General features: G+C 47.0%; 1 protein-coding gene across 4 annotated transcripts in view; it reads right to left on the reverse strand.

The window, feature by feature from the left end:
• Positions 1 to 27,060, reverse strand: part of LOC308469735 (uncharacterized protein) — a gene marked incomplete at its 3' end in the record, with an annotated part of 109,947 nt that overhangs the window by 48,026 nt on the left and 34,861 nt on the right. For 2 of the 4 annotated variants that reach the window (XR_013982140.1, XR_013982141.1), the window contains one exon: positions 25,205 to 25,610. Of the gene's footprint in view, positions 1 to 14,206; positions 14,291 to 15,278; positions 15,419 to 25,204; positions 25,611 to 27,060 lie in introns of those variants that run through there. The other 2 variants (XM_080992620.1, XM_080992624.1) reach the window with 2 other exon arrangements.

Here is a 27,060-nt window from a genome sequence, read left to right on the forward strand (position 1 = left end):
TGCCCTCTTGAAATCTGGACCTCCTGCCAGCACAGAGGTGGGCCAGGACCACCCACACGGCACCCCCCTCCTGCAATAAACTCGAAGCCTGAGCGAGGGGGGAAGTTTCCGGTAACTTAAGGGAGGGGGTTCATCCCAGAATCTTCCTGCCTTTTCTCTCCAGTGGCTGGACTTGGGAGAAAGAAGCGTCCTGGAAAGAACTGGGTGGGGAAATGGGACCCCCCCCCCCTTTTCAAGGATCCCTCCCTGTCCCTCTCTCCAAGGCAGAGCTGTTCGCCACTGGAATTTGCTGCCAAGGAGTGTGGTGGAGTCTCCTTCTTTGGAGGTCTTTAAGCAGAGGCTTGACAACCATGTCAGGAGTGCTCTGATGGTGTTTCCTGCTTGGCAGGGGGTTGGATTCGATGGCCCTTGGGGTCTCTTCCAACTCTATGATTCTATGATTTCTTGCCGGGAAGGAAAAAGCCAAGGCAGCCCCTCTGGAGATTCCCCCGCCAGCGCCCAAGATGGAGACATCTCTTCCAAAAGGCCACGGGTCTCTCCCTCTCCCTCCCCCGCCAAGGATGCTTCCATTGATCCCCCAGCCCCCCAACTTCCTATGCCCTCCTCCCTCCGTCCCTGAGACGCCCCTGCGCCCAGAAACCCCCCTTGGCTCCGCTCACCCCTCGCCCCCAAATGCGCGTGGCGCGGGTGCTTCCAAGGAGAAGGCGCCACGGAAACCCGGCAGGGGCTTCCTCTGTAGAAAGGACCCCTGCACCCCCGCCTTGTGCATGTCCCATAGTGTTGTTATGGGGGGGTGATCTTTTGTGGGGGAGGGGCTCCAAAGGAGATCGAGCCACGCAAGTCCTGCAGGTCTTGGGTCCCCACTTGGCAGCGGGATTGCATGGATCCAGACTCTCCTGATGGGCCCCAGTAAAGGCGCTTTTGGAGAAGGTGGGGAGGTATGGAGGGGTCTTTGTCCTTTCCTCCCCCCTCCCCGCCCCCTTGCCCATCCCTGCATCTTTACCCCTTTGTCCTCTCTTCTGCCCCTCCGCCTCCCTTGCTCGCTCTTCCGATGTCTTTTCCTGCAACAGAAAGAGCAGGGCGGGAGGAGTTAGTCCAGCTACGCCCCCCCCCTTTCTCAAGCCCCTCCCGATGCTCCTTTTTCCCGCCTGCCAGGAAACGTCCGGCCCATAGAGCTACGGGGCAGAGCAGCCCCTGCCGGTGCTCGGATGGGAACCTGCGCTGAGGATTTTCCCAGGGGTTGCATGGGAGGCCTCTCTATCTCTCTCCTCTCTATGATGGGGGGGGCTGTTCTTCCCTGTTCAGTTCCTCTGGGATCCTGCATCTCAGCCCGCAAGGCCCCTTTTCTGCGCTTACACCAAACCTGCAGGGCGGTTCTTTGGCCACTGCTTCCCTGCCTCTGCTTTACAGAAAGAGCAGCAAACTTTGCACATGCCCAGAGAATACTGTACGAACTCCCACCACACCGTTTTCACTTTTAGTTTGCCACTAAACGAACCACCAGTCAATAATGCAGGGCTCTTTTGCCCCACGTGGATCATGAACCCGCAACCCTGAAAGGAGAGGCCTCATGCTGTGCCCACTGAGCTCGCCCACCTTTAGCCCCTAAAACCAGGGCCCCTAGGAGTTGGCCCCTATGGATGCACCCAGTGGCGTAGCATGGGTTGTCAGCACCCGGGGCAAGGCAAGTAATTTGCGCCCCCTAACCCGTGGATTTTAGCACTCGAGTGCGAGCGCGCCCTCGGATTTTTCCGGTAACACTTGACTTTATAGAATCATAGAATCGTAGAGTCGGAAGGGACCCGATGGTCATCTAGTCCAACCCCCTGTGGTGATGATGATGATACATTTTATTTATACCCCGCCCTCCCCAGCCAGAGCCGGGCTCAGGGCGGCTAACACCGGTAAAATTACAATAGAAACATAATGGGGGAGGGACCAATTTAAAATACAGGTTAAAATGCAATTTGAAAAGCAGCCTCATTTTAAAAGTAGCCCACAAATCAAAACTGTAAGGGGAGGGAAGACATAAGGGTCCCACTGAGTCCAAACCAAAGGCCAGGTGGAACAGCTCTGTCTTGCAGGCCCTGAGGAAAGATGCAGGACCACGCAGCTGTCCCGTGCGGGGATCGAACCTGCAACCTTGACATCCCTATTTCCATAGGGTTCGGGTTTCCGAGTGGCTAGCGAAACCAAGCTGCATGGGGAGGGGAAGCCACAAACATGAGTCTGACCAAACTGCGGGAAGCAGTGGAAGACAGGAGTGCCTGGCGTGCTCTGGTCCAGGGGGTCACGAAGAGTCAGACACGACTAAATGACTAAACAACAACAACAACAACAACAACAACAACAATAATGTATGAAGTTACATTGAAAGACCTACATTGGCTCCCTGTACGTTTCTGAGCACAATTCAAAGTGTTGGTGTTGACCTTTAAAGCCCTAAACGGCCTCGGCCCAGTAGACCTGAAGGAGCGTCTCCACCCCCATCATTCTGCCCGGACACTGAGGTCCAGCGCCGAGGGCCTTCTGGCGGTTCCCTCCCTGCAAGAAGTGAGGTTACAGGGAAGCAGGCAGAGGGCCTTCTCAGTAGTGGCACCTACCCTGTGGAACGCCCTCCCACCAGATGTCAAAGAGAAGAACAACTACCAGACTTTTAGAAGACATCCGAAGGCAGCCCTGTTTAGGGAAGCTTTTAATGTTTGACGTATTAATATTTTTTTGGAAGCCGCCCAGAGTGGCTGGGGAAGCCCAGCCAGATGGGCAGGGTATAAATAATTTATATTTATTTTTATTAGACACCCCCAAGCCAAGGAGATAAGTAACTCTACAACTTCAGAAGTCATCTGAAGGGAAGTTTTTTTAAATGTTTCATGTTTTATTATATTTTTATCCAAGGTGACTGGGGCAGCCCAGTCAGATGGGAAGGGTATAAATAATAAAATTATTACTATTATTATTATTATGGAATAGGGCGTCTCAATTTTCTTTGATGAAATGTTGCAAGGTATTCTGATTAATGCTTTTTATAGGATATTGGACACGGTGCGAGTTTATGGCTGCCAAGTATTGGACTGAAAGGAAGAGCAGCCGGCGTCAGGGAACTGCTGGAGGATGGAGCTTGCAAGTGTTAGAATGCAAAACGCGGACAGGTTCAGGCACGCAAGAAGGTGGGGGAAAGGGGAGCCCGGATGGCTCAGTTTAAGAGCACGGCGCTGATAAGGCCAAGGTTGCAGGTTCGATCCCTTGTAGGGGGGCAGCGGCGTATTACTGCATTGCAGTGGGTGGGACTAGATGACCCTCGGCTCCCTTCCAGCTCGACAGATTCTATGAAAGCGCATGGAGCGTGGAAGTTGCATTGCAAGTAGTACGCAAGGGGGGGGGCGCAAGGGTTGCAGAGAGAGAGGGGGCAGGGAGGGGGGAACTGGCCCTCCGCTGGACAACTGACCCGGCCGGGCTCTGTTTCCCAGGGAAGCAGGAAGTTGCAATCCAAAGTTGCAGAAGCGCCCTGCTCCTTCTTCCGCGGAGGGAAACGCTCCTGCGGAGGCGAGAGGCAGCGAGGAGGCGACGAGGTGAGGCTTTTGTGAGGTAGGGAGAGGAATGACGGGGGAGGGAACCCAAGGAGGATTTGCACGAGAGGGAATGAAGGGGAAACGCGCCTCCCACGCGGAGCACTTTTCCCCGGGAAATGCACGGGGTGGGGTCGTGGCTGATCCGTGCTGCGCGCTCGCGTCGTGCGGCCCAAAGTGCTGCAGGATCACCAATGCAAGACCCCCTTTTAAAACCTCCCCCTCCCCCAGCTCTGGAAAAAAGGGGGAAGGGGATGGCGTTGGCGTCGGGGTGCGGAGGCTGCACGTGCCCGGCCAGGCGTCGGTGGCGGCGTCAGCGCTGCTGCAGCGGCTGCTCCTCCTGCGAGCAGTGAGTGGAGCGCAGCCGCAGCGGCGGCGGGGGGCGCGCGCGCTAGGGCGCAAGGCTGGCGGCGGCGGGGAGCCTGGCCGAGGAAGGAACTTGTCCCTTCCCTCTGGACTCGCGCCCCCCGCAGATGTTGCGCCCGGTGCGGCTGGCACCCCTGGCACCCCCCACGCTACGCCACTGGTTGAAGGAGCCCGCTGGAGAAGGAGCTTCCGGCTTTTACTTTCAATTTTAATTTAAACTGCGCAATTTGTAAAAAATATGTTTATGGAGCTATTTTTGCGAGTTAAAATACCAGACCAGCAGAGACAAATATAAAAAGACTGCTAAAGTCTGGTACTGTAAGAAATTTGAGGAGATATTTACAGGAAGAGACTTGGGGACACCCTCCCCCTTTTGGTTAATGAGCATGATGGATTTATTTTCTCTCTCTCTTTTAACTTCACCTTTTTCATTGTTAAGACATTATAATTGTAGTGAATACCTTCCTCTTTTCCTTTCTCCTGGAATATAATGTAGTGGAAGTTGGATTAAGCCACCAAGAGGCGGAAGAATTTGTTTTGTTTTGTTTTGTTTTGTTGGTACTTGGTTTTGATTTCTTATTTTTCTTGGGACGGGGACAGGTGGAAAGTGTGAAAAATCTCTGGAAGTGTTGGAAGACGTTTTCTCCTGCTTTCTCTTTGTTTTTGTACAAATAATTATTGGATTATTGCAGCATTTACCCTTTGTCCCCTTCTCAGCTATATACATTTGATATAGAACTGGTTGGAGGCAAAAGGGCCACCTAGTGGTGAAAGAGGAAATAACAGTTTAAGAATGACATCATCACAGAAAAAAGGAGGGGAGGGGCAAAATCAGGAGAGACCCGGAGAGGGTCAAAGCAAGAAATGGAAGGGAAAGGAGATGTTGCAAAAATGTTTGCAGAACTGAAGAAAGATATTAAAGATATTAAACAAAGTGAGAAAAATATGGAAAGTAGATGGGAGCAGATGGACAAAAAATTAGATTTAACTGTGAATGAGATGAAAGCCCAGATAAAAGATGTGAAGACAAAATTTAGAGGAAAGATTGAAACCTATGTGTCAGGGAACTGCCATCGGAAGGAAGGGAGGTGAAAGGGCTCACACAGGTTAGGAGAGACTCAGCAGCTGAAGAGGGAACCAGTAGGGGGAGAGGAGGTGAGCTGAGGGAAAGTGAGCTGGAGGGATGGCTCAGAGACACTTCCAGCGAAAACAGTGGGGAGGTTTCAGGACCTCCTGTAGGGACACCCACTCCTCGCCGGAAACTGTCACGCAGAGAGTCCAGAAGACGTGTTTCCGTTAAGGAGCTTTTATGTTGGAAGCGATTCCGAAAGCAACCACTGTCGGAATCTGCCAGCGACTGACGGAGCCATGTTTAAGGGGCTCCGTTACAGACAGAGGTTTGCAAACTTGACCAAACTCTGAGGGACTTGGATTTTACACACAAGCAGCTCATCGTCCCATCACAGCATTCCGACAGTCTCCGTGAGCAGCTTGTGCAGGAGAAGGCATCATGAGCAACCCAGCCGGAACCGGAGAAGCAGGAGCTGGAGCGGGTCCAAGCCTGGAAGAAAGGTACCGGGCGTTGGAGGTCCAGCTAGCGCTGCAGACGGCGAGGCTCGAGGAGAGGAGGGCTCAAGATGCAGAGAAGGGGAAAACCACCCCGCTCGCCAGAAAGTTGCCAGGATTGGTACAGAAGTTTGGGGGGGAGCCCAAGGACTATCATGCCTTTAGGACAGAGATGCAATATGCCCTTAATCTGCAGTTGGATGACTTTCCCGACGAGGAATCGCGGGTGGCTTTTGTGATTGGGCATCTCGAAAAGGGGGCGAAAGACTGGGTGAGGCCCCTGATGGCAACGAATAATGACATCCTGAAGGACACGAGGAAGTTTTTTCATGCCATGGATCTGATGTTTTCCAGCGATATTGAGCAGGGAGTGGTACGCAGACAGTTAATGGCGTGCAAACAGGGGAGCCGATCTGTTCGTGAGTACTGGATTGAGTTTACCATGTTGATCCATAAATTGGGGTGGGATCTATCGGCGGAACCCATTCAAATGCTCTTTGAAGAAGGGCTTTCTTCGGCTGTGAAAGACGAACTTTCCCGGGCGCCCAGGGCGGAGTCTATGGACCAGCTGACCAAATCAGCGCTGACCATAGGAGCGCGCCAAGAGGCGAGAGTCTTGGAGAGGTGGGAAGGGAAGGGGGAACGTTGGAGGGAGCTTCGCATTCCAGAGATTCCAGAGCCACCGTTCCCGCCGGGAGAGCCGATGGAAATTGGAACAGCGCGTGCGCGCGCAGTTTCAAAGCCCAGTGAAGAGCGGAAGAAGGAGGGGAAGGGCGCCAAGAAATGTTATCTCTGCCAACAGCCAGGTCATTTTGCCAGAGTCTGCCCCCAAAGAAAGGAATGGCAAGGAATGGCGGGAGCTGTTGGGGAGAGGGAGGAAAAGGTACCGGAGCAAGTAAAAGCCAACGCCTGGCTGCCACCGTCAGGGCACAGCAGCCAGGCCAAAGAGCAGTGAAAGTGCCCACGCCGGAACCTCCTAAACCCGCCCTAGTGATAGAGGTGTTACTAGAGCTGCCTAACGGACACCCACTAAAGATAAAGGCGCTATTGGACTCAGGCAGCTCCTGCAATTTCATGAGTAAGGAGTTTGCTGCTGAGCACCAGATACAGACTATCCCTTTAAGTAACCCTTTGCAGGTGACCACGATCGATGGAAGGGAGCTGCTGGGAGGAGAAGTCAGCCAGCAGACCGTCCCAATGATAATGAGGGTAGCAAGACACACTGAGCTAATAGCGTTTAATGTGGCTACCTTGGGAGGAGCTCCCATTATTTTGGGGATGAGCTGGCTAGCGTTACATGATGCGCTAGTGGGCTGGCATCAGAGAGTGGTCTCCTTTGGGTCAGCACATTGTCTAGAACACTGCAAAGAGCGGGAGGCTCAAGGAGGGGCCAGAGCCACTCTAGCAGGGACGGAAGTAACAGAGAAGGGGAAGGTTCCCCAACAATACGCCGACCTGAGCAACGTCTTCAGCGAGAGGGAGGCAGACAAACTACCCCCACATAGACCCTTTGACTGTCAAATCAATTTACTCCCTGGGGCACAGCTCCCTGTAGGCAAGCTGTACGCCATGTCAGACAGAGAGATGCAGGAGCTAAGGGAGTTCATTGACAAGAACCTGAAGAGAGGGTTCATCAGAGAGTCCAGGGCGGTGGGGGGCAGCCCAGTGTTTTTTGTGGATAAAAAAAACACGGACAAACCTAGACTTGTAGTGGACTTCAGGGCCTTAAATGCAGTGTCAGAACCAGTGACTTTCCCGATGCCCAGAATTGATGACATTTTGACAAGGGTCAGGAAGGGAAAGATTTTTACTAAACTGGACCTGAGGGGGGCGTACAACCTGAAAAGAATAAGGAAGGGGGATGAATGGAAAACCACCATGTTCACCCCTTTGGGGGCATTTGAATATTTAGTTATGCCCTTCGGCTTACAAGCAGGCTCCGCGTGCTTTCAATTGTTTATGAACCACGTCCTGGGGCCTTTGCTTTACAAGAATTGTGCGGCCTTCTTAGATGACGTGTTAGTATATTCAGAGAATGAGGAGCAGCATGTAAAAGACGTCAGGGAAGTGTTGGGCAGACTGCAAGCCAATCAGCTGTGGGTGAAGCTAGAGAAGTGTCAGTTTCATGCCAAGGAGGTGGAATTCCTGGGGTACCGCTTGTCGGACAAGGGATTGGCCATGGATCCTGGCAAGGTCCAAGCGGTACTGGAATGGAAAACACCGAAAACAAGGAAGGATGTGCAAAGATTCCTTGGATTTGGAAACTTCTATCGGAAGTTCATCAGAAATTTTGCCCACTTGACGGCGCCCATTACGGACTGTCTCAGCAGTAAGAGGAAATTCGTTTGGACGGCGGAGGCGGAGCGAGCTTTTGAGGAGCTGAAAAGGGCGTTCGCTTCGGAAGAACAGCTCCTGCATGTGGATTTACAAAAACCGATGCGAGTGGAAACGGACGCATCAGACCGGGCTGTGGGGGTGGTGCTTCTGCAGCCTGGCAAGGAGGAGTCGGAGTGGAGACCGTGTGCCTTTTTTTCGCGAAAGCTGAACAAATCTGAGAGGAACTACACGGTGTATGACCGAGAACTACTAGCCATTCATGAAGCGTTCAGGAGATGGAGGCATTTATTAATTGGGGCACAACATAAGGTGCAAGTGTGCACGGACCACAAGAACTTAGAGTATTGGAGAACGGCACGAGTGCTCAACCAACGGCAAGTGAGATGGGCCCAGGAGTTCTCCAAATTCCACTTTGAAATTTGTTATGTGCCAGGTCCAGAAAATGTTAGGGCGGACGCTCTCTCACGCAAACCTGAATATTTGGAAGGGGAGGGGGCACCCGAAGAGAGACATGTCATCCCAGAGGACCGCTGGGTGTGTGGGGCGGCATTGGTGGGGCAAAGAGAACTGGTAGAGGAAACAGAGAATGATGAATACGCCCAGAATAAGCTCAGAGGTCTTAGGGGTGAGGGAGAGGAACCAGGGGGTTTCGAGGAAAGAAATGGAGCTTTGTATTACAAAGGGGCACTGTATATCCCTGAAGGAGACTTAAGGGGGAGGGTACTCAAGCAGTTGCACGACAGCCCCACGGCGGGGCATTTTGGACAACACAAAACCATGTGGTTGGTCACCAGGGAATTTTGGTGGCCTAAGGTGAGGGAAGATGTACGGGAGTATGTAAGAGGGTGTGAGCAATGCCAGCGAGCCAAAGGGGAGAGGCGGGCGCCGGCGGGGCTATTAGAACCCTTACCAACCCCAGAACGACCTTGGGAGGCAGTGTCGATAGATTTTATGACTGATCTGCCGAAGTCCAAGGGGAAAACAGCCATCATGGTGGTGGTAGACCTACTAACAAAGATGTGCCACTTTGTAGCCTGCTCGCATGCAGTCACGGCGGAAGAGACAGCGAAGTTATTTGTAGAACACATTTTTAGGTTGCACGGGGTGGCATTGAGGGTGGTCTCAGACCGAGGAAAACAATTTACTTCCAGGTTCTGGAGGAAGCTCATGAGCTTACTGCAGGTGGAGGTCAACTTTTCGACTGCCCGGCACCCTGAAACCAACGGGCAGGTGGAAAGAGCAAACGGTGTCCTCCAGCAATACCTGAGGTGTTATGACAATGACAGAGAGAATGACTGGGTAGAAAAGTTGGCGCTGGCGGAATTTGCCTACAACAATGCCGAGAATGTGTCCACAGGGATGAGCCCCTTCTTGGCTAATTATGGGTGTCATCCCAGGGCTTTCCCAGGGGGAGAAGGGGAGAGATGGAGCGTCCCGGCAGCCGAGCATTTTGTAGAAGAAATGGAAGCAATCCATCGTCAGCTCCAACTCAACTTAGAAAGGGCGAAGGAAGAATACAAGAGGCAGGCAGACAAGAACCGAAGGGAAGGTGAAACCATAAGGGTGGGAGATAGGGTGTGGCTGTCAACCCAAGGGTTGCCGTTCAAAGGAGGTTGTAAGAAATTAAGACCCAGGAGATTGGGTCCCTTTGAGGTCATTCAACAGGTCAACCCAGTGGCTTTCAGGCTCCGGTTACCCAACCACATGAAACTGCACCCAGTATTTCACAGGTCGTTACTGTCACCGTATGAGGGGGGACGAGAAGGGATGGCCACTCGGGGACCGGTCATAGAAGAAAGGGAATGCAGCAGCCATGTGGCAGAAATCCTTGACGCCAGGTGGAAGGGGGATCAGGTGGAGTATTTGGTAGCGTGGGAAGGAGAACCGGAGTCAGAAAACACTTGGGTAATGGCAGAAGATATCAATGACGAGGTATTGATAGAAACGTTCCATCAAAGGTTCCCAAGGAAACCTCAGCCTGTGGAGAGGTTCCGGAGGGAATACTTTGGGACCACCGATGAGGAGGAGGAGTTGGAAGGATTCCCGGACTCGGAAGGGGAAGGGGAGAAGGACTCTGAGGAGGAGGAGTACTTCGAGACCAGGAACCGCAACAGGTGGAGAGAAGTGTTCGAGACATCGGAAGATGAAGGAAGTTCATTCCGGGGTTTTGCCTCCTCACCGCCATAGAGGAGGGGGCGGGAGGGGGTGAAGGGGGCCCTGGAGGGGAGGTGGATGTCAGGGAACTGCCATCGGAAGGAAGGGAGGTGAAAGGGCTCACACAGGTTGGGAGAGACTCAGCAGCTGAAGAGGGAACCAGTAGGGGGAGAGGAGGTGAGCTGAGGGAAAGTGAGCTGGAGGGATGGCTCAGAGACACTTCCAGCGAAAACAGTGGGGAGGTTTCAGGACCTCCTGTAGGGACACCCACTCCTCGCCGGAAACTGTCACGCAGAGAGTCCAGAAGACGTGTTTCCGTTAAGGAGCTTTTATGTTGGAAGCGATTCCGAAAGCAACCACTGTCGGAATCTGCCAGCGACTGACGGAGCCATGTTTAAGGGGCTCCGTTACAGACAGAGGTTTGCAAACTTGACCAAACTCTGAGGGACTTGGATTTTACACACAAGCAGCTCATCGTCCCATCACAGCATGCAACGAAAAGTAAGGAATTTAAAAAAGGAGGATGAGAAAAATAAAAGTGCAGTGTCAGAGCTGAATAAGGAACAGGAGGAATTGTGGGATGCAATTGTGGTGCAGGAATTGAAGCAAAGAGAGATAAATTTGAGAATCAGATCTCTCCCAGAAACAGCAGGACAGAATATTTTAGAAGAATTAATTATTGAAATTGCACAATGGCTAGGAATTGGAAAAGATGAATTTGCCAATACAGTATTGAATGCATTTAGGATAAAAGTTAAATCAAAAAAAGGAAAAAAGTTTCCAGGAGATTGTTTGATGATAATTAAAGAAAATTAGATGAGAAATTTAATTTTGTTAAAAAAATAAGAGAAAAGAAGCTCTATATTGATAGAGCAATGATAAGCATATTTAAGGAAATTCCACTTTGTCAGCTGAAATGACGTGATGGATATAAACCTCTGACACAAGTGCTGAGAAAAAACAATATTGATTTTAAATGGGAGTATCTGGAAGGAGTCTCATTCTACTACAAGGAAAAGTTAAACTGAAAAAGATGAAGTAAAAAAATTCCTCCAGAGGTACAGGGAACTGGATAAAGAGGAAGAAGGGGCAGCAGCAGCAGCAGGAACAGATACCATAGACCAAGAAGTAGAAGTAGAAGATAATAAATTAGAAGAAGAAGAAGAGGAGGAGGAAGGATAAGTTTAAAAGACTCTAGTTCACAAATAGTAGCAAAAACAAAACAGCATGAACACTTATGACATGGAGTGTTAATGGATTGAATAACAAAACTAAAAGAAATAAAGTTGGAAAGATTCTATTAAAAAGAACTTAGATATTATTTGTTTTTGAGAGACTCATGTTGCAAGAAAACATAGAAGAATTTTGGTACAAAAGAAATTAGGAAGTGAATTTATTTCTTCAGACAGGAGTAAAAAGATGGGTGGTGTTGTATATAAAAAATAAATATGAAGCGAGACAAATCTTTGTGGATCAAAAAATAATTATGGGGGACCTGAATGGGGTAATTTCATTGGAAATTGATAGAATGAGAAATGGGAATAGAATAGAAAGAAGGTAAACTACCCAAAACTTTCTTCTCTATGGTAGAAAGCTGCAATTTGATTGATGTGTGGAGATTAAAACACCCATTGGAGAAACAATATACAGTGGTACCTCGGGTTAAGAACTTAATTGGTTCTTGAGGTCCGTTCTTAACCTGACACTGTTCTTAACCTGAGATACCACTTTAGCTAATGGGGCCTCCCGCTGCTGCTGCGAGATTTCTGTTCTTATCCTGAAGCAAAGTTCTTAACCCCAGGTACTATTTCTGTTGTTTACCAGCTCCATCTGGTATGCAGGCTGAGACCCTATCTTCCCCCGGACTGCTTCGCCAGAGTGGTGCATGCTCTGGTTATCTCTCGCTTGGAGTACTGCAATGCGCTCTATGTGGGGCTACCTTTGAAGGTGACCCAGAAACTACAACTAATCTAGAATGCGGCAGCTAGACTGGTGACGGCCGCCAAGACCACATAACATCGGTCTTGAAAGACCTACATTAGCTCCCAGTACGTTTCCGAGCACAATTCAAAGTAACATTTAAAGCCCTAAACAGCCTCAGTCCAGTATATCTGTAGGAGCATCTCCACCCCCATCGTTCTACCCGGACACTGAGGTCCAGCACCAAGGGCCTCCTGGCGGTTGCCTCACTGCGAGAAGCCAAGTTACAGGGAACCAGGCAGAGGGCCTTCTCGGTAGTGGCACCCGCCCTGTGGAATGCCCTCCCTTCAGATGTCAAAGAGAAAAACAACTACCAGACTTTTAGAAGACATCTGAAGGCAGCCCTGTTTGGGGAAGCTTTTAATGTTTGATGCATTACCGTATTTTAATATTTTGTTGGAAGCCGCCCAGAGTGCCTGAGGAAGCACAGCCAGATGGCTGGGGTAAATAAGTAATAAATAAATAAATAAATAAAAGATGGTGATAAAAATTTCAGGTAGACTCTACTGGCACCATTGGAGGAAGTAATGAACAATATTTTGAAAAAAGGAGAAACACCAGAGACTTGGAAAGAAGCATATATTACACTGATACCCAAACCAGACTCAGACTTATGACAGGTTAAAAACTACAGGCCGATTTCTTTGTTGAACAGTGATTATAAACTATTTGCAAATATTAAGGTTTTCTTCCTGGCCGCCAGATGAAGGACAATATAAGGAATATTGTGAATATTATTGAATACTTGACGGCCAGGAATGAAAAGCAGGCAGCCATAATATTTGTGGATGCTGAGAAGGCCTTTGATAATATATCTAGGGAATTTAAGATTAAAAACTTAGAAAGGATGGAAATGGGTCAATTGTTTATGAGAAGTTTAAAAGCAATATTTCAAGTCAAAAGGCAAAAATTATTGAAAATAATGTATTAACAGAAAATATTGAAATTACAAAAGGGACAAGACAAGGGTGTCCACTATCACCATTGTTATTCATATCAGTTCTGGAAGTTCTCCTGAATAATATAAGGTTAGCAGAAGGAATTAAAGGAATACCAGTCAGAAGGAAAGAATATAAAGTAAAAGTTTAGACAAGTAGCAGGCTTTAAAGTAAATAAAAATAAAAAGTTTCTTAAAAATATGGACAAAAAGATAGTGGATCAGTTGCAATAATAAACAGAAACGGGTGGTAAAGAAAGTGAAATACCTAAGAATATTGTTAACCCCCCAAAATATAAATTTCTATCAAGAAAACCACAACCAGGTATGGAATAAGATTAAGAGAGATTTGGAAGTGTGGGGAAGGATGAAATTGTCACTTTGGGGAAGGATATCGGTTATAAAAATGAATGTGCTACCAAAATTGTTATTTTTGTTTCAGACAATTGATGGAGTACACAGAATTAGCTAAGATGACCGGAAGAATCTGAGAACAGCGGGACCAAAAATTCCTGAAGGACTGGAGTAAATTTGTGAATTATTTGAAGGGCAATGGTGTTCAACTGAATACGCTTGTAGGATAACAAGAAGTCTTGTGAAAAATGGAGATAAGAAATATTGTTAGTAAGAGTTAAAAGATAGGATGTTAAAATTTTGATTATATAAACAGTAGTAAAGAGACAAATTGTAAACAGAAGAGAGATAGGATGAAATCATTAGAAGGGAATGATGGAAGTCACTGGCTAAAAGTAGCCAAGATGTGTAAGAGATGATAAGATGGATGTTTTGTTTGGAAAGTTTATGTTTAAAATATTTAATAATAGTAATAATAATAACATAAACATCAAACATCAAAAACTTCCCTAAATAGGGCTGCCTTCAGATGAATTGACAATCTGAGAACACTCACAGTGGTTGAATGGATTGCTTATAGACGTAGACTTTGTTTGGATAAACAAGGGCTCTGGTGCCTGTTTATGGACTCTGTGCTTATTTGCAACCATTCAGATGTAATTGGCCAGGACTAAGCCATTCCACTTGAAGTCTGGAATGTCATGTGGATTTATAGCTCTTCTTCATGCTTTGCTTTCCTACGCTCTGAATGCTGCTGTTTGTGTGAACTCTGTGGAGAGGCCAGTTTGGTGAAATGATACTGGACCCAAGTAGTCAGTGAATTATGAGCAGAATACCATAATTCCTTAATATCCTACAGATCTGGAAGGGCTCTTTCTATGTTCCTACACGCTGAAAGGAAACACACAAAGATACAGTCTCACAGAAAAGTGGAAGTACAGACCTCTCAATTTCTCCAGGACATGTCTCCACGATTTTCTTTTTCAATGCAGCTGATGTCAGACTGGTGTATCAGAGTCTCTCCTAACTGGAAGAAACAAAACAGAAGCGTTATTGATGGCCTATGTGATTGTTAATATCAAAAATATTCATCTTTAGAAGCAGAGCTAACAAAGTATCTAGTGGCCCATTAAAGGCTAATAAAGATAAGATGGGCTTTGGTTTTTGGGGGCACCAGTCCGATGATGTAGACAAGAAAGCTCAAAATTCCAGGATTCCTATAAACTATAATCCCACCAATTTACCTTGTTTCAGTTTGTAGGATTGACAAGTTGACAAACAATAAAAAAATTCCTTCCAGTGGCTCCTTAGAAACCAACTCAGTTTGTTATTGGTGTGAGCTTTTGTGTGCTACTGGAAGCATTTTTTAAATTTTGTTTCAACTATGGCAGCCCAACACGGCTACCTACCTGTATCTAGAATTTGACAGACCTTACTTGTAAAACAAGTGGTACCTTGGTTTGCAAGCAGTCTGGTTTGCATATCTTTTGGATTACAAACACTTCAAACCCGAAAGTCCGTGTCCCGGTTTGCAATTTTTGGGGGGATTACAACTATTTTATTTTATTTTTGGATTACGAATAAAAACTTTCGAGATGGACAAGACGACCCTCTTGCTAGCTCAATTTGTGCTTAAGAAGGTAACTGTATAGCAAGAAGAACAGAACAGGAATAAAAAGGAAGACAACTTCTTAGGATAAAGGAACTCAGTGGTCCCACAGTTACTCTGGAGAACTTCCTAAAGGTCCCTGTAAGGTAGTCCAGGTAAAGAAGAGAAGAAAACCCAGGTAAGGGAGGAAGAGTAAGAGAAGGGAGAAGGAGGGGAAGGAGACACAGGAGGATTCTGGACATTTGGGTGGGGGAGTCCCAACCCACAGGACAACCCTTGTTTCTCTGAATCTGATGGTCTCCCCCTCCTCAGAGAGTGAAAAGGCCGCAGGAAAAGAAGAGAGGAAAGAGGAGACAGGAGACAAAGGAGGAGAAAGGGAAGAAGAAAGGAAGATCCCTTCCGAAACGGCGTTCCTGACTTTTCTCTTCTGCCCTCCCTGGAGCTCTCATGCAGCTGACCTGGCCAGGGGGTTGCTCTGCCCACCAGGTCTGCCCTCTTGAAATCTGGACCTCCTGCCAGCACAGAGTTGGGCCAGGACCACCCACACGGGACCCCCCAGGATCTTCCTGCCCTTTCTCTCCAGTGGCTGGAAAGAAGCATCCTGGAAAGAACTGGGTGGGGAAATGGGACCCCCCTTTTTTTCAAGGATCCCTCCCTGTCCCAAGATTTCTTGCCAGGAAGGGAAAAGCCAAGGCAGCCCCTCTGGAGATTCCCCCGCCAGCGCCCAAGATGGAGACATCTCTTCCAAAAGGCCACGGGTCTCTCCCTCTCCCTCTCCCGCCAAGGATGCTTCCATTGATCCCCCAGCCCCCCAACTTCCTATGCCCTCCTCCCTCCGTCCCTGAGACGCCCCTGCGCCCAGAAACCCCCCTTGGCTCCGCTCACCCCTCGCCCCCAAATGCGCCTGGCGAGGGTGCTTCCAAGAAGGCGCCACGGAAACCCGGCAGGGGCTTCCTCTGTAGAAAGGACCCCTGCACCCCCGCCCTTGTGCATGTCCCATAGTGTTGTTATGGGGGGGGTGATCTTTTGTGGGGGAGGGGCTCCAAAGGAGATGGAGCCACGCAAGTCCTGCAGGTCTTGGGTCCCCACTTCGCAGCGGGATTGCATGGATCCAGACTCTCCTGATGGGCCCCAGTAAAGGCGCTTTTGGGGAAGGTGGGGAGATATGGAGGGGTCTTTGTCTTTTCCTCCCCCCTCCCCGCCCCCCTTCCCCATCCCTGCATCTTTACCCCTTTGTCTTCTCTGCCCCTCCGCCTCCCTTGCTCGCTCTTCCGATGTCTTTTCCTGCAATAGAAAGAGCAGGGCGGGAGGAGTTAGTCCAGCGACGCCCCCCCCCTTTCTCAAGCCCCTCCCGATGCTCCTTTTCCCCGCCTGCCAGGAAAAGTCCGGCCCATAGAGCTACGGGGCAGAGCAGCCCCTGCCGGTGCTCGGATGGGAACCTGCGCTGAGGATTTTCCCAGGGGTTGCATGGGAGGCCTCTCTATCTCTCTCCTCTCTACGATAGAAGGGGGGGCTGTTCTTCTCTATGGGGGGGGCAGTTCTTCCCTGCTGAGTTCCTCTGGGATCCTGCATCTCAGCCCGCAAGGCCCCTTTTCTGCGCTTACACCAAACCTGCAGGGCGGTTCTTTGGCCACTGCTTCCCTGCCTCTGCTTTACAGAAAGAGCAGCAAACTTTGCACATGCCCAGAGAATACTGTACGAACTCCCACCACACCGTTTTCACTTTTAGTTTGCCACTAAACGAACCACCAGTCAATAATGCAGGGCTCTTTTGCCCCACGTGGATCATGAACCCACAACCCTGAAAGGAGGGGCCTCATGCTGTGCCCTCCCACCTTTCGCCCCTAAGGGACCGGGGCCCCTAGGAGTTGGCCCCTCTGGATGCACCTTTCCCAGCACGGGAGCCTAGCCGAGCGTTGCCACGTCCAGAATCTGGTGGGATCCCGTGGCGGGACCCAGATCCCTCCTGGTGCCTTGCCCACTTTCTCCCTGGGCAGAAATCCCCGAGCGGCGAGGCCACGTAAGTTTTGTAGCAGGAACCCCCCACCCCAATCATTCTGTTTGCACAAACTTCACACACACTACATACGCCACATTTCTGTTATAAATTCATAGAAAATCAACCATACATCGGATTTGCACTGTTCCATTTTATTTTACTCCATGTGACAAGGACTATCAAAGGGGGGTGGCTTGGTTCTGGTCAGCCATAATCCCTTCAGCATACCAGCACATCCACAGGAGCCCTGCCCAGTTGCTATGTCAACCCTGATAATCCCAGACAGAAGACAATCAAAATCACAAAGAACCCGCATATGGTAGTGGATTCAGCATAGACTGAAACAAAGGACAATAATCAGATCTTCCCTCTGGGGGCAGGAAACTGCAAACTCCCCTTTGTCTCCTGGAAGTGACTCATGGGCAGGGGGAAAGGAGGAACCAGCCAGGTGACAGGACACTCAGGTTACCACCACAACTCCTCCCTCAACCCCTCCTTTCTGTAATGTATGCATGATGTCAACCCCTTCTGTAATGTATGCATGATGTCAACCCCTCCTTTCTGTAATGTATGCATGATGTTTCTGGGGGTGGGCTTGACCTAGAGGAGGGGAATTTCAAAAGTTTTTATAAGGTCTGGCACACCATCTTTCTGGGTCTTTCCTCTCTCTTGCAAGTGAGGGGAATACCCTGTTGCAACAGTTCAATAAAGGCCAAGCCTACAGGCTGCTGTTTTGCTCCAAGTTATCCTGGTTGGTGTCTTTGTTTTTGTCCAAGGGAGCCCTCGGATTTTTCCGGTAACAGGGTTAAGGGGAGAGAGGAAAAAAAAGGCCCCAGAAAAGGCCCCTCTCTCCATCACCCCACTTCTCTTTCCACTTGTTTTGGGAGGCCTCTGGGGTGGCAAGTCCTTTGGGTGAAGGGGAGGCTCTGGGGCGGCTGGGGTTGCAGAAAAGGCTGTTGGGGGGCTGAGAGATGAATTGGAGGATCCCCTGGGTGGGTGGATGGAAAGGAAACCATGGGACCCAAGGCCTTCGAGGTCCTTGCAACCCCCTGCCCAACCCCCACGAACCTGGGGGGGGGACAGCTCTTTGGGGGGCTCAGAAATGGGTGTCCCTTGAGAAGGGGTGAGGACTCCAAATGGGGAAAGAGGGTGGGCCCTTGTATTTGGCAGATGCTTTCTTTGTGACCCCTGCATTGCGGAGGGGTTGGACTAGATGACCCTGGGAGTCCCTTCGAGCTCCACAGTTTTATGGTTCTGGGGGGTAGAGGACAGATTGAATAAGTATCACCAGAAAACATTTAAAAACGGAGCTCCTTGTGTGACCTGAACTGTGGGTTTTCATGTTAATGTCCAAAATTCAGCATTCGATTGACGTTGGAGAGACTAAGTTGAGAAATAAGACCAAGGGTAGATATTGATATTGCAATGTATTAGATAAAATGTAAAGAAATATACAATAAGAAGAGTACATTCATTTGTAAAAAATGAATATATATGTCTCGGGCAGAAGCTGAACAAACAACCAGGAGAGTTTTATTAATAAAAAGAAGCTTTTGAAAGAAAGTGGGTCAGGAAATGTGTTCTCCTAGGTAGAAGTCAACTTATTTACTTAAACGTTAAGATGTCTCAGGCTTAAACACAGGATTACAGTCAAAGCTTCTCTTAAGCTCTCTTCACTAAAAAAAAGTTGTTATACTTCATTTTCTGTTACTTAGTTATGACAGGTGGCTCAGTTAAATACAGCACATCTTACTTCCCCGATCAATACCCTGGTTCCTGAGCGAGGGGCACTTTTCCCCAGCTCCCCCTCTAAGCAACCCCACTGCTGAGGTAATTCCAAAATGGCGTAACAGACCCAGGGGTCCCCCTCCCCCCTTGTGACTGGCTTGGGGGGGGTCTTCTCTCCCTAGAAGAACTGTCCCTTCCGGACTGGAAGGGGACCCAGGGGAGCCTGAATCCCCCCAGGATCTGCTTCTCCTGCCTCAAGAGTCAGCCCTCCCAGGTCACCTCTGTTTGTCGACCTCCCCCAGACCCCCAACCGGGTCTCCCTTTCCAGGCTGGGAGGGTCTTTCCTCTCTCAGGGAGGGTGTTCAACTCAAACCAGAACCAGTTCTCCCTCTGGCAAATCCTATCCTCCTCCCCAACTCCCACCTCAAAACAATCCCTCTTCATCTTCTCTCATATCAAACACTATCTAACTCTCTCCCTCAGAAATGGCTCCTTTTATTTTCCCTCCAAAAGTGCTGTTGTCCAATCAGAGAGAGGTTCCATCCCTCTGGTGGAATTTCTGGGGGACTGAATGACCAGACTCTGGTCCGGCTCTGCCTTCCGTCACACTTCTGCCTGAGAACAACCAGTACAGGTCAGCTGTAGGAAATTTCTGACCCTGATCACAACCACCAGACCTACTAAAGGTCAATACTTTGTAAGGAAAACTTCAGGAACCTGGAATCTCCATGTATCTACATCACCTTGGGTTTCACGATATGGCAGTTCTAAGAGCAGAGGTGGGGAAAGCAGGAGTTTGCCTGTGAGAGGAAGAGTTTTGGGCTCCTTGTGAAAGGAAATTCCAGGAACCAGGAACCACTTCAGACAAGGCCTTTCCTAGGATGGAAAGAGAGTGAGGGAAATCTGACACTCCCTTATTCCTTTTGAAATAGTTTATTCCAGGCTTTAAGATACGGGGTAAGAATTTCCTTCCAAACTACCCCTCAATGGCCCATGGCCAGGGGAAGGAATAACACCTCAAAGAAAAACACAGTCCAGAGATAGGAAAATTCAACGTCCAGAAGGGACCCAGTTTATTGAGAGAAATGCTATTGCAATACCTCCAGCGACTCAAAACCAGAGGTTCATTTTAGTACAACTTTGAGAGGGATTTTTTGAGAAAGGTACAGGCATCAGCTCATAGAAGTTATACATGTAAGTGAAGGTCTGTCAGGGAGCTAAAATGGTTCTTCTGTCCATTATTTTGGGTATCCTGGTGTCTTGCTGTCTTAGGATTTACATTTCATTCATTTATTGTCCATCAACCTGACAACCAGACCTTTAGAAAGTCCTTAGCTTACCATTCCAATGGCTCCCAACGAATGGGAAGAAGACTCAAGGGAAGAAGAGTCAGTTACATAAATTTTCTATTTCTAAATGTAATGTTTTAAACAATAGTTTGAAAGATAAGCGGGTGGAAGTCGGGGTTGAGAAGTCCACGGGGTGGCGCCATCGGTAATGGCGGATTCCCTCTGATCCGGAGGGACTGGCTCCACGGAAAATGGGTCTGTTCCGCTACGGCGAAGTGGGGACCCTTCAAAAAATCGCAGGCGGATGAAGCCTGTGACCATGGGACTTGGCGTGCACCTTTCGCGCCCCCCAACTCGTAAAGGAACCCAGTTACGGGCTCCGGAGCGAATAGGGGCAAGTGGCGCGGTGCTGAGAGTCAACTGCTTCTTCCGTGGAGCGAAGCCGCACTTTTTCCTGGGACAATTTGGCTACAAAAACAACTACCCGTGAGTAGGTTAAATTTGGACAATTGGACTTTAAACAACGACTTGTGAGTAGAACGGAAAATTGGATGAAGAAATTCTTCTTAATTTGGCACTGAAATGGGAAGGTCTAAACAGGAAGTCAGCCTTCCGTTTCTTGTAGATAGATTAAAGCAAAGACATGGCAAACTAGAGTTCAGAAAATCGTTTGTAAAGGATTAACTTTCACCATCTTAAATTGTTGAACCCCCTTCGGAAGCAGGAGAAGAGGGGGGAATTTTTCCGGACTGTTTAAATCTGCAGAAGAGAGTGTAAAGAAAAGTAATTTTCCACTGTCTTGATCCTGGAAGCGGGGTGTCAGGATTGACGTTTTTGGGAAGTTCATTGACTATAGACAAACGTCTTTGACAGACAGTTAAAAGAAGAGAAACATAGTGATTCCATTGTTCTTCGCATTTTAAAGGAACAAATAGTGACAAAATATCTGAAAAAGGAAACTTTGTTGTTAGATCTGCTTTTAAAAAAAAGAGAGATGGATACAAATAGAAGTTCTTCCCCTAGAGGGAGCCTGTGAAACTGTTACTAAACTTGAACCGGGGAGCTTCGCAGCTGCAATAGATTAAGATCGTGGGAACAGACTTCTGACCTTGCATAACAATGTACTCAGAAGCTTTGGTGCGTGCTTTCTGCAAAACAAGTGCCTTATTGGAACAGTTACATGAGAAGACGGACTTGATGACTGTTGCGATCAGAAATTTTGGACAGGTAGTGGGTATCTATATAGAACCCACCCAGGAACCAACTCAGGAGTGTGCTCTGACAGATCAGATGAGGGAGGAGGTTGTTGCTGGACCTCGGGTGGCAGAGATGGAGGGAGCTGTGGCCCAGCAGGAACATGAGTTGTTGGATCTGACAAATGAACTTGGAAAAAGCCAGATTTTGAGAGATAGAGTTTTGTTTGCATTGGAAATGGGGGGTTGGATAGCCCCCCTATGCAGGGATGTTTTGACTTTTCAAGTCTGGCAATGGGCTGTGAGATGTTTGGGGTTGTGGGGGTCTTTAACTCTGGAGGGACCTTGAAACATGTTTTTAAATACCACATGGAGTTTAGTGTGGACTATGGAAAAGGGGCTGATCTGTTGAGAAGGGACAAAAATACTGTCAAGTTGGAGTTTCCACGAGTGAAAGGAGCAGGAGACAAAGTAAAGTACAGGTATAAACATGAAGAAGATCTGCGGAAGGGACATGGAAGAGACTTAAGGGCCTCGGACATAAGATTACCAGGTTAATGAACCAGATGGATGGGATAGAAAGGACCGACAAAACCCGGGACCAGGAGGAAGAGACGTTGGATGAAGATTGGAAGAAAGTTTTAAAAAACTTTATTAGGATTGTTTTGTAAAATTGATGAATGTTAGAAAAATGTTGGAACGAAATTATTTGGCTTTAGCAGAAATGTTAAAAGAACTATGTAAGAATATGCTATGGTTATGAGAAACTGGTATAAATAAGATCTATGTTTTAAGTTTTAGGGTCTTTTATAGTAAGATAAGGTTAAAATAGATTAAGGTAATTTAATGACAGAACATTATGAAAAATGGAAAGGATTTGCTGTGATAATTAATAACTAGAATACAAAAAAGGGAGGAGTGAGGAGGTCGATGAAATAAGGTAATGACAGTTAAGGATTTGGGAATATTGGATTTGTTTTTAAAATTTTGTGGTTTATTTTTGCTTTTTGACTGTGATGTGTTATGTGTTTTGTTGTTGTTTTTTGATTTTGATTTTTATCAATTTGTATTGTTTGATTGCTGTTTCTTTTTCCTTTGTTTTTTCCTTCTTTTTCTCTTTGTTTTTTCTGTAATTTTAAAATTCTTAATAAATATCATTAAAAAAAAAAGAGAAGTCCACGTAGCCTAGAAATTATTAGAGCACTGAGACATAGCTTCCATCAGAGAAAGTAAGATGAAAGTAAGTACTGTAGGAACTTTCTGTCCCTCATCACAACCTCCAGACCTACTAAAGGTCAATACTTTGTAAGGAAAACTTCAGGAACCTGGAATCTCCATGTATCTACATCACCTTGGGTTTCACGATAGGGCAGTTCTAAGAGCAGAGGTGGGGAAAGCAGGAGTTTGCCTGTGAGAGGAAGAGTTTTGGGCTCCTTGTGAAAGGAAATTCCAGGAACCAGGAACCACTTCAGACAAGGCCTTTCACAGGATGGAAAGGAAGTGAGGCAAATCTGACACTCCCTTATTCCTTTTGAAATAGTTTATTCCAGGCTTTAAGATACGGGGTAAGAATTTCCTTCCAAACCACCCCTCAAGGAATAACACCTCAAAGAAAAACACAGTCAAGAGATAGGAAAATTCAACGTCCGGAAAGGACCCAGTTTATTGAGAGATATTGCAATACCTCCAGCGACACAAAACCCGAGGTTCATTTTAGCACAAATTTGAGGGGGTTTTTTGAGAAAGGTACAGGCATTAGCTCACAGAAGTTATACATGTAAGGGAAAGTCACAGGTCAGGGAGCTAAAACTGTTCTTCTGTTCATTATTTTGGGTATCCTGGTGTCTTGCTGTCTTAGGATTTACATTTCACTCATTTATTGTCCATCTCTCTGACAACCAGACCTTTAGAAAGTCCTTAGCTTACCATTCCAATGGCTCCCAACGCCTGGGAGGAAGACTCAAGGGAAGAAGAGTCGGTCACATAAAAATTCTATTTCTAAACTTTTAAACAGTTGTTCGAAAGATAAGCAGGTGGAAGTCGGGGTTGAGAAATCCACGTAGCCTAGAAATTATCAGAGCACTGAGACATAGCTTCCATCAGAGAAAGTAAGATGAAGGTATAACAAAGGTACATATGTTTCATTCACTGTTAAGTTATACAAATTCTATCAAATGCTAAATGGGTTAACTAATTTTACAACAGAAACACCAGTTCATTCTCGACTTGAGAGGTTGCAAAACGTGGGGGCAGATCCAGAAGGCAGATCCAGCCCCCACAAAGAGAAACTGCAGCAGCTGATCTAGAACACTCTTTCCCTCCAAGCCGTATTAATGGATCCTTCTCTAGGAGGACTTGGAGGAGCCACAGACCCTTGGGAAGGAGAGAGGAGCAAAGATGCCCCACAGCCCCTCTGGAGAAGTTATTGAGAGCACCCCAAACAGAATCACCCACCAAAGGCCACGTTTCTCTCTCTCCACCACCTTCTCTTCCCCCAGGGTTGCTTTTATTCATCTAGAGGAGCGGGGGAGGGAGTTTCTTTCACACCCCCTCTGGAAACCCCAGGTACCCTGCTTTCTTCATTCCTCTATTCATGCTGCCACTGGAAATAATGCTTTATCTGAACATTGTGCCCTTCAGAAAACCAAGTAAGAGGAAGGGTTGTAACACAATTAGTGTATCTGTTATAAAAACTACAGAAGGGGTTTATGCACATAAGAAGATGGCCTCACTCTGCATCTTATATGCTCATTTAGTATAATTACAACAACAGGTGTTATACGGTTATTCGTATACTACTAATATAATGAACCCTGCTTCCAAAGCATCACAACTTTCAACCAGTAATTTAAACAATGCTCTATTAGCAATCCCGAAACACCAACATTTCCAACTGTCTCTACCAAAGACTGAACTTCAGCCGACTCAAAGAGCATCAACATTGACCACCAGCATTGCAGGTCCACGCTCTCTGCAAACAGTTCATGACATATGATATTGCCTTTGCTATTGTGAGACATCACTTTCATTACTTGAATACATGGGTACAAATTTACATGCAGACACCAGAACTTCGCATGTACTCTATGCATCTAACGGCTGATGTATATTAAGATCTGCACTCCAACTGAAGCTCCTTCCACACTGACTGAAGCTCTTTCCATATTCCATATATTTAAATGATTTCTCACTATCAGTAAAGCTCTTTGCACGCACAATCCTCACATTTAAATGCTTTTCCCCCTGCTCTGAATGTTCTCTGGTGTCTTTAAAATGTCCGCTTTGACCGAGTCTCTTTCCACACTCCTTACAATTAAATGGTTATTTTCTGGTGTGAGTTCGCTGATGTCTCTTAAGGTTTCCACTTTGACTGAAGCTTTTTCCACATTCCATACATTTAAATGGTTTCTCCTTTGTGTGAGTCTGTAGATGGCTTCTAAGGATTCCACCAATACGGAAGCTCCTTCCACACTCCATACATTTAAATGGTTTCTCCCCTGTGTGTATTCTTTGGTGGCTTTTATAATTTCCACTTTGACTGAAGCTCTTTCCACAATCTATACAGTTATATGGGTTCTCCCCTGTGTGAGTTCTTTGGTGCAGTCTAAGGTTTTTGGTTGAAGTGAAGCTCTTTCCACACTCCATACATTTATATGGTTTCTCCCCTGTGTGAGTTCGCTGATGTATTCTAAAGGTTGGACTATGACGAAAACTCTTTCCACACTCCATACATTTAAATGGTTTCTCCCCTGTGTGTGTTCTTTGGTGGCTTTTATAATTTCCACTTTGACTGAAGCTCTTTCCACACTCTTTACAGTTATATGGGTTCTCCCCTGTGTGAGTTCTTTGGTGCAGTCTGAGTACACTTTGACTGAAGCTCTTTCCACACTCCATACATTTAAATGGTTTCTCCCCTGTGTGAGTTTTCTGATGTGTTCTGAGGTATCCACTTTGACTGAAGCTCTTCCCACATTCCATACATTTAAATGGTTTCTCCTCTGTGTGAGTTTGCTGATGTGTTATGAGGTATCCACTTTGACTGAAGCTCTTCCCACATTCCATACATTTAAATGGTTTCTCCCCTGTGTGAGTTTGCTGATGTGTACTAAGGTTTGCACTTTGACTGAAGTTCTTTCCACATTCGATACATTTGAATGGTTTCTGCCCTGTGTGAGTTCGCTGATGTATTGTAAGGGCGTCCCTACGACCAAAGCTCTTTCTACATTCCATACATTTAAACGGTTTCTTTCCCGTGTGAATTCGCTGATGTGTTCTAAGGTTCCCACTTTGACTGAAGCTCTTTCCACACTCAACACATTTAAATGGTTTCTCTCCCTTGGGCATTTGTTGATGTTTCCTATGAGTTTTGCTCCAGTTCTGCATAGCTTTAGATGGTTTATCTTCTGTTGAGTTCATTATTGTAAACTCAGTGTGCACACAGACAGAAGAACATTATGCACATTTTAACTTTGTCTTCATTATTCTCAATGAAATTGAAGGTGACTCCTCAGAATTTGGATCGCCTTCTCCTTTGGGGGAAAGAAAACCATTTTAGGGTTTGACGGAAGAGGGAAAAGGAACTTAACACAAAGTGAGCCTAATTAACACCACCGTCTTTTTTATTTAAAAGCATCTCCTAGATTCTCTCCTCTCTTCTCTATGTCTCCCTGAGGAAGTATGGCCAGGGAATGGACCACCTGATCTCATGCCCGTCTTGTGATATAGAACTACCCTAGTGGAAATTATCTGTCCAGGACTCTCTCACTTTCCTTTCTCCTTTGGGGTGGGTGGTTAAGCAAATATGTGTGACACTGAAAAAGCTGTATTCTAATGGGAAGACTTTCAGAGGAAAATATCCTTTGGATAATATACCAATTGCATGTAAGCTGTCAATTGGATTACAAAAATGGATTATGCATTTCCTAAATGTGGCCAAAAGACTGATACTGATAAATTAGAGGAATAAAGATATGTTTCACCTTAATTAATTAATATATCATTATTCAAACCCCATCCATAAGGCTGGGTTTTCCAACAGAATATTAAAGACATGCTAAAACATCAAAGATCGACTTCCAGTTGGTCCACAGAGCCGAGAAGAGATGGGACTCAGCCCTTAGGGGAGAGTTCAGCTCTTTGCGAAACAAAGGGGGAGTCTGCAAGGGCGCCACAGCCCCCCCAAACCCTCAAAAGGATTATTTTGAGGCCACCAGCACCATAAGGACGTCTCTCCGGTGCCAAAAACGCTCCCCTTGGAGAGCGGAAAGTGCAGCGAGATCAAGACGCCAGCGCGGGATGCCATTAACTACTCGGAGGATTGAAGCCTTGAGTCTATCCAGCACAGTGGCTGATTTTTGAAAAAAAAGAAACCTGAATCTGGCAAAATGTTGGGAAATTCTAATTGAGAAAGATTCGGAAGACAGAAGGGTTAAAAAAGGCCAGCCCCGACTGTGATTGATTTACATTGCATGAATTACCTGCAAAACGGAGTGAGATTCTAATCTCCTACAGCGAATAAAAATAATATACTTTTTTAGTTCTGAAGGTTTGGTTTACTGAAAGGGAGGTGGATGATGGATTCATGAGCATGATGGATTCATTTTCTCTCTCTCTTTTAACTTCACCTTTTTCATTGTTAAGACATTATAATTGTAGTGAATACCTTCCTCTTTTCCTTTCTCCTGGAATATAATGCAGTGGAAGTTGGATTAAGCCACCAAGAGGCGGAAGAATTTGTTTTGTTTTGTTGGTTTTGATTTCTTCTTTTTCTTGGGACGGGGACAGAGTGGAAAGTGCGAAAAATCTGTGGAAGTGGTGGAAGACGTTTTCTCCTGCTTTCTCTTTGTTTTTGTACAAATAATTATTGGATTATTGCAGCATTTACCCTTTGTCCCCCTCTCAGCTATATACATTTGATATAGAACTGGTTGGAGGCAAAAGGGCCACCTAGTGGTGAAAGAGGAAATAACAGTTTAAGAA

Source organism: Podarcis pityusensis, assembly GCF_964106645.2.
Source record: "Podarcis pityusensis genome assembly, chromosome: 2".
Classification (NCBI taxonomy): Eukaryota; Metazoa; Chordata; class Lepidosauria; order Squamata; family Lacertidae; genus Podarcis; species Podarcis pityusensis.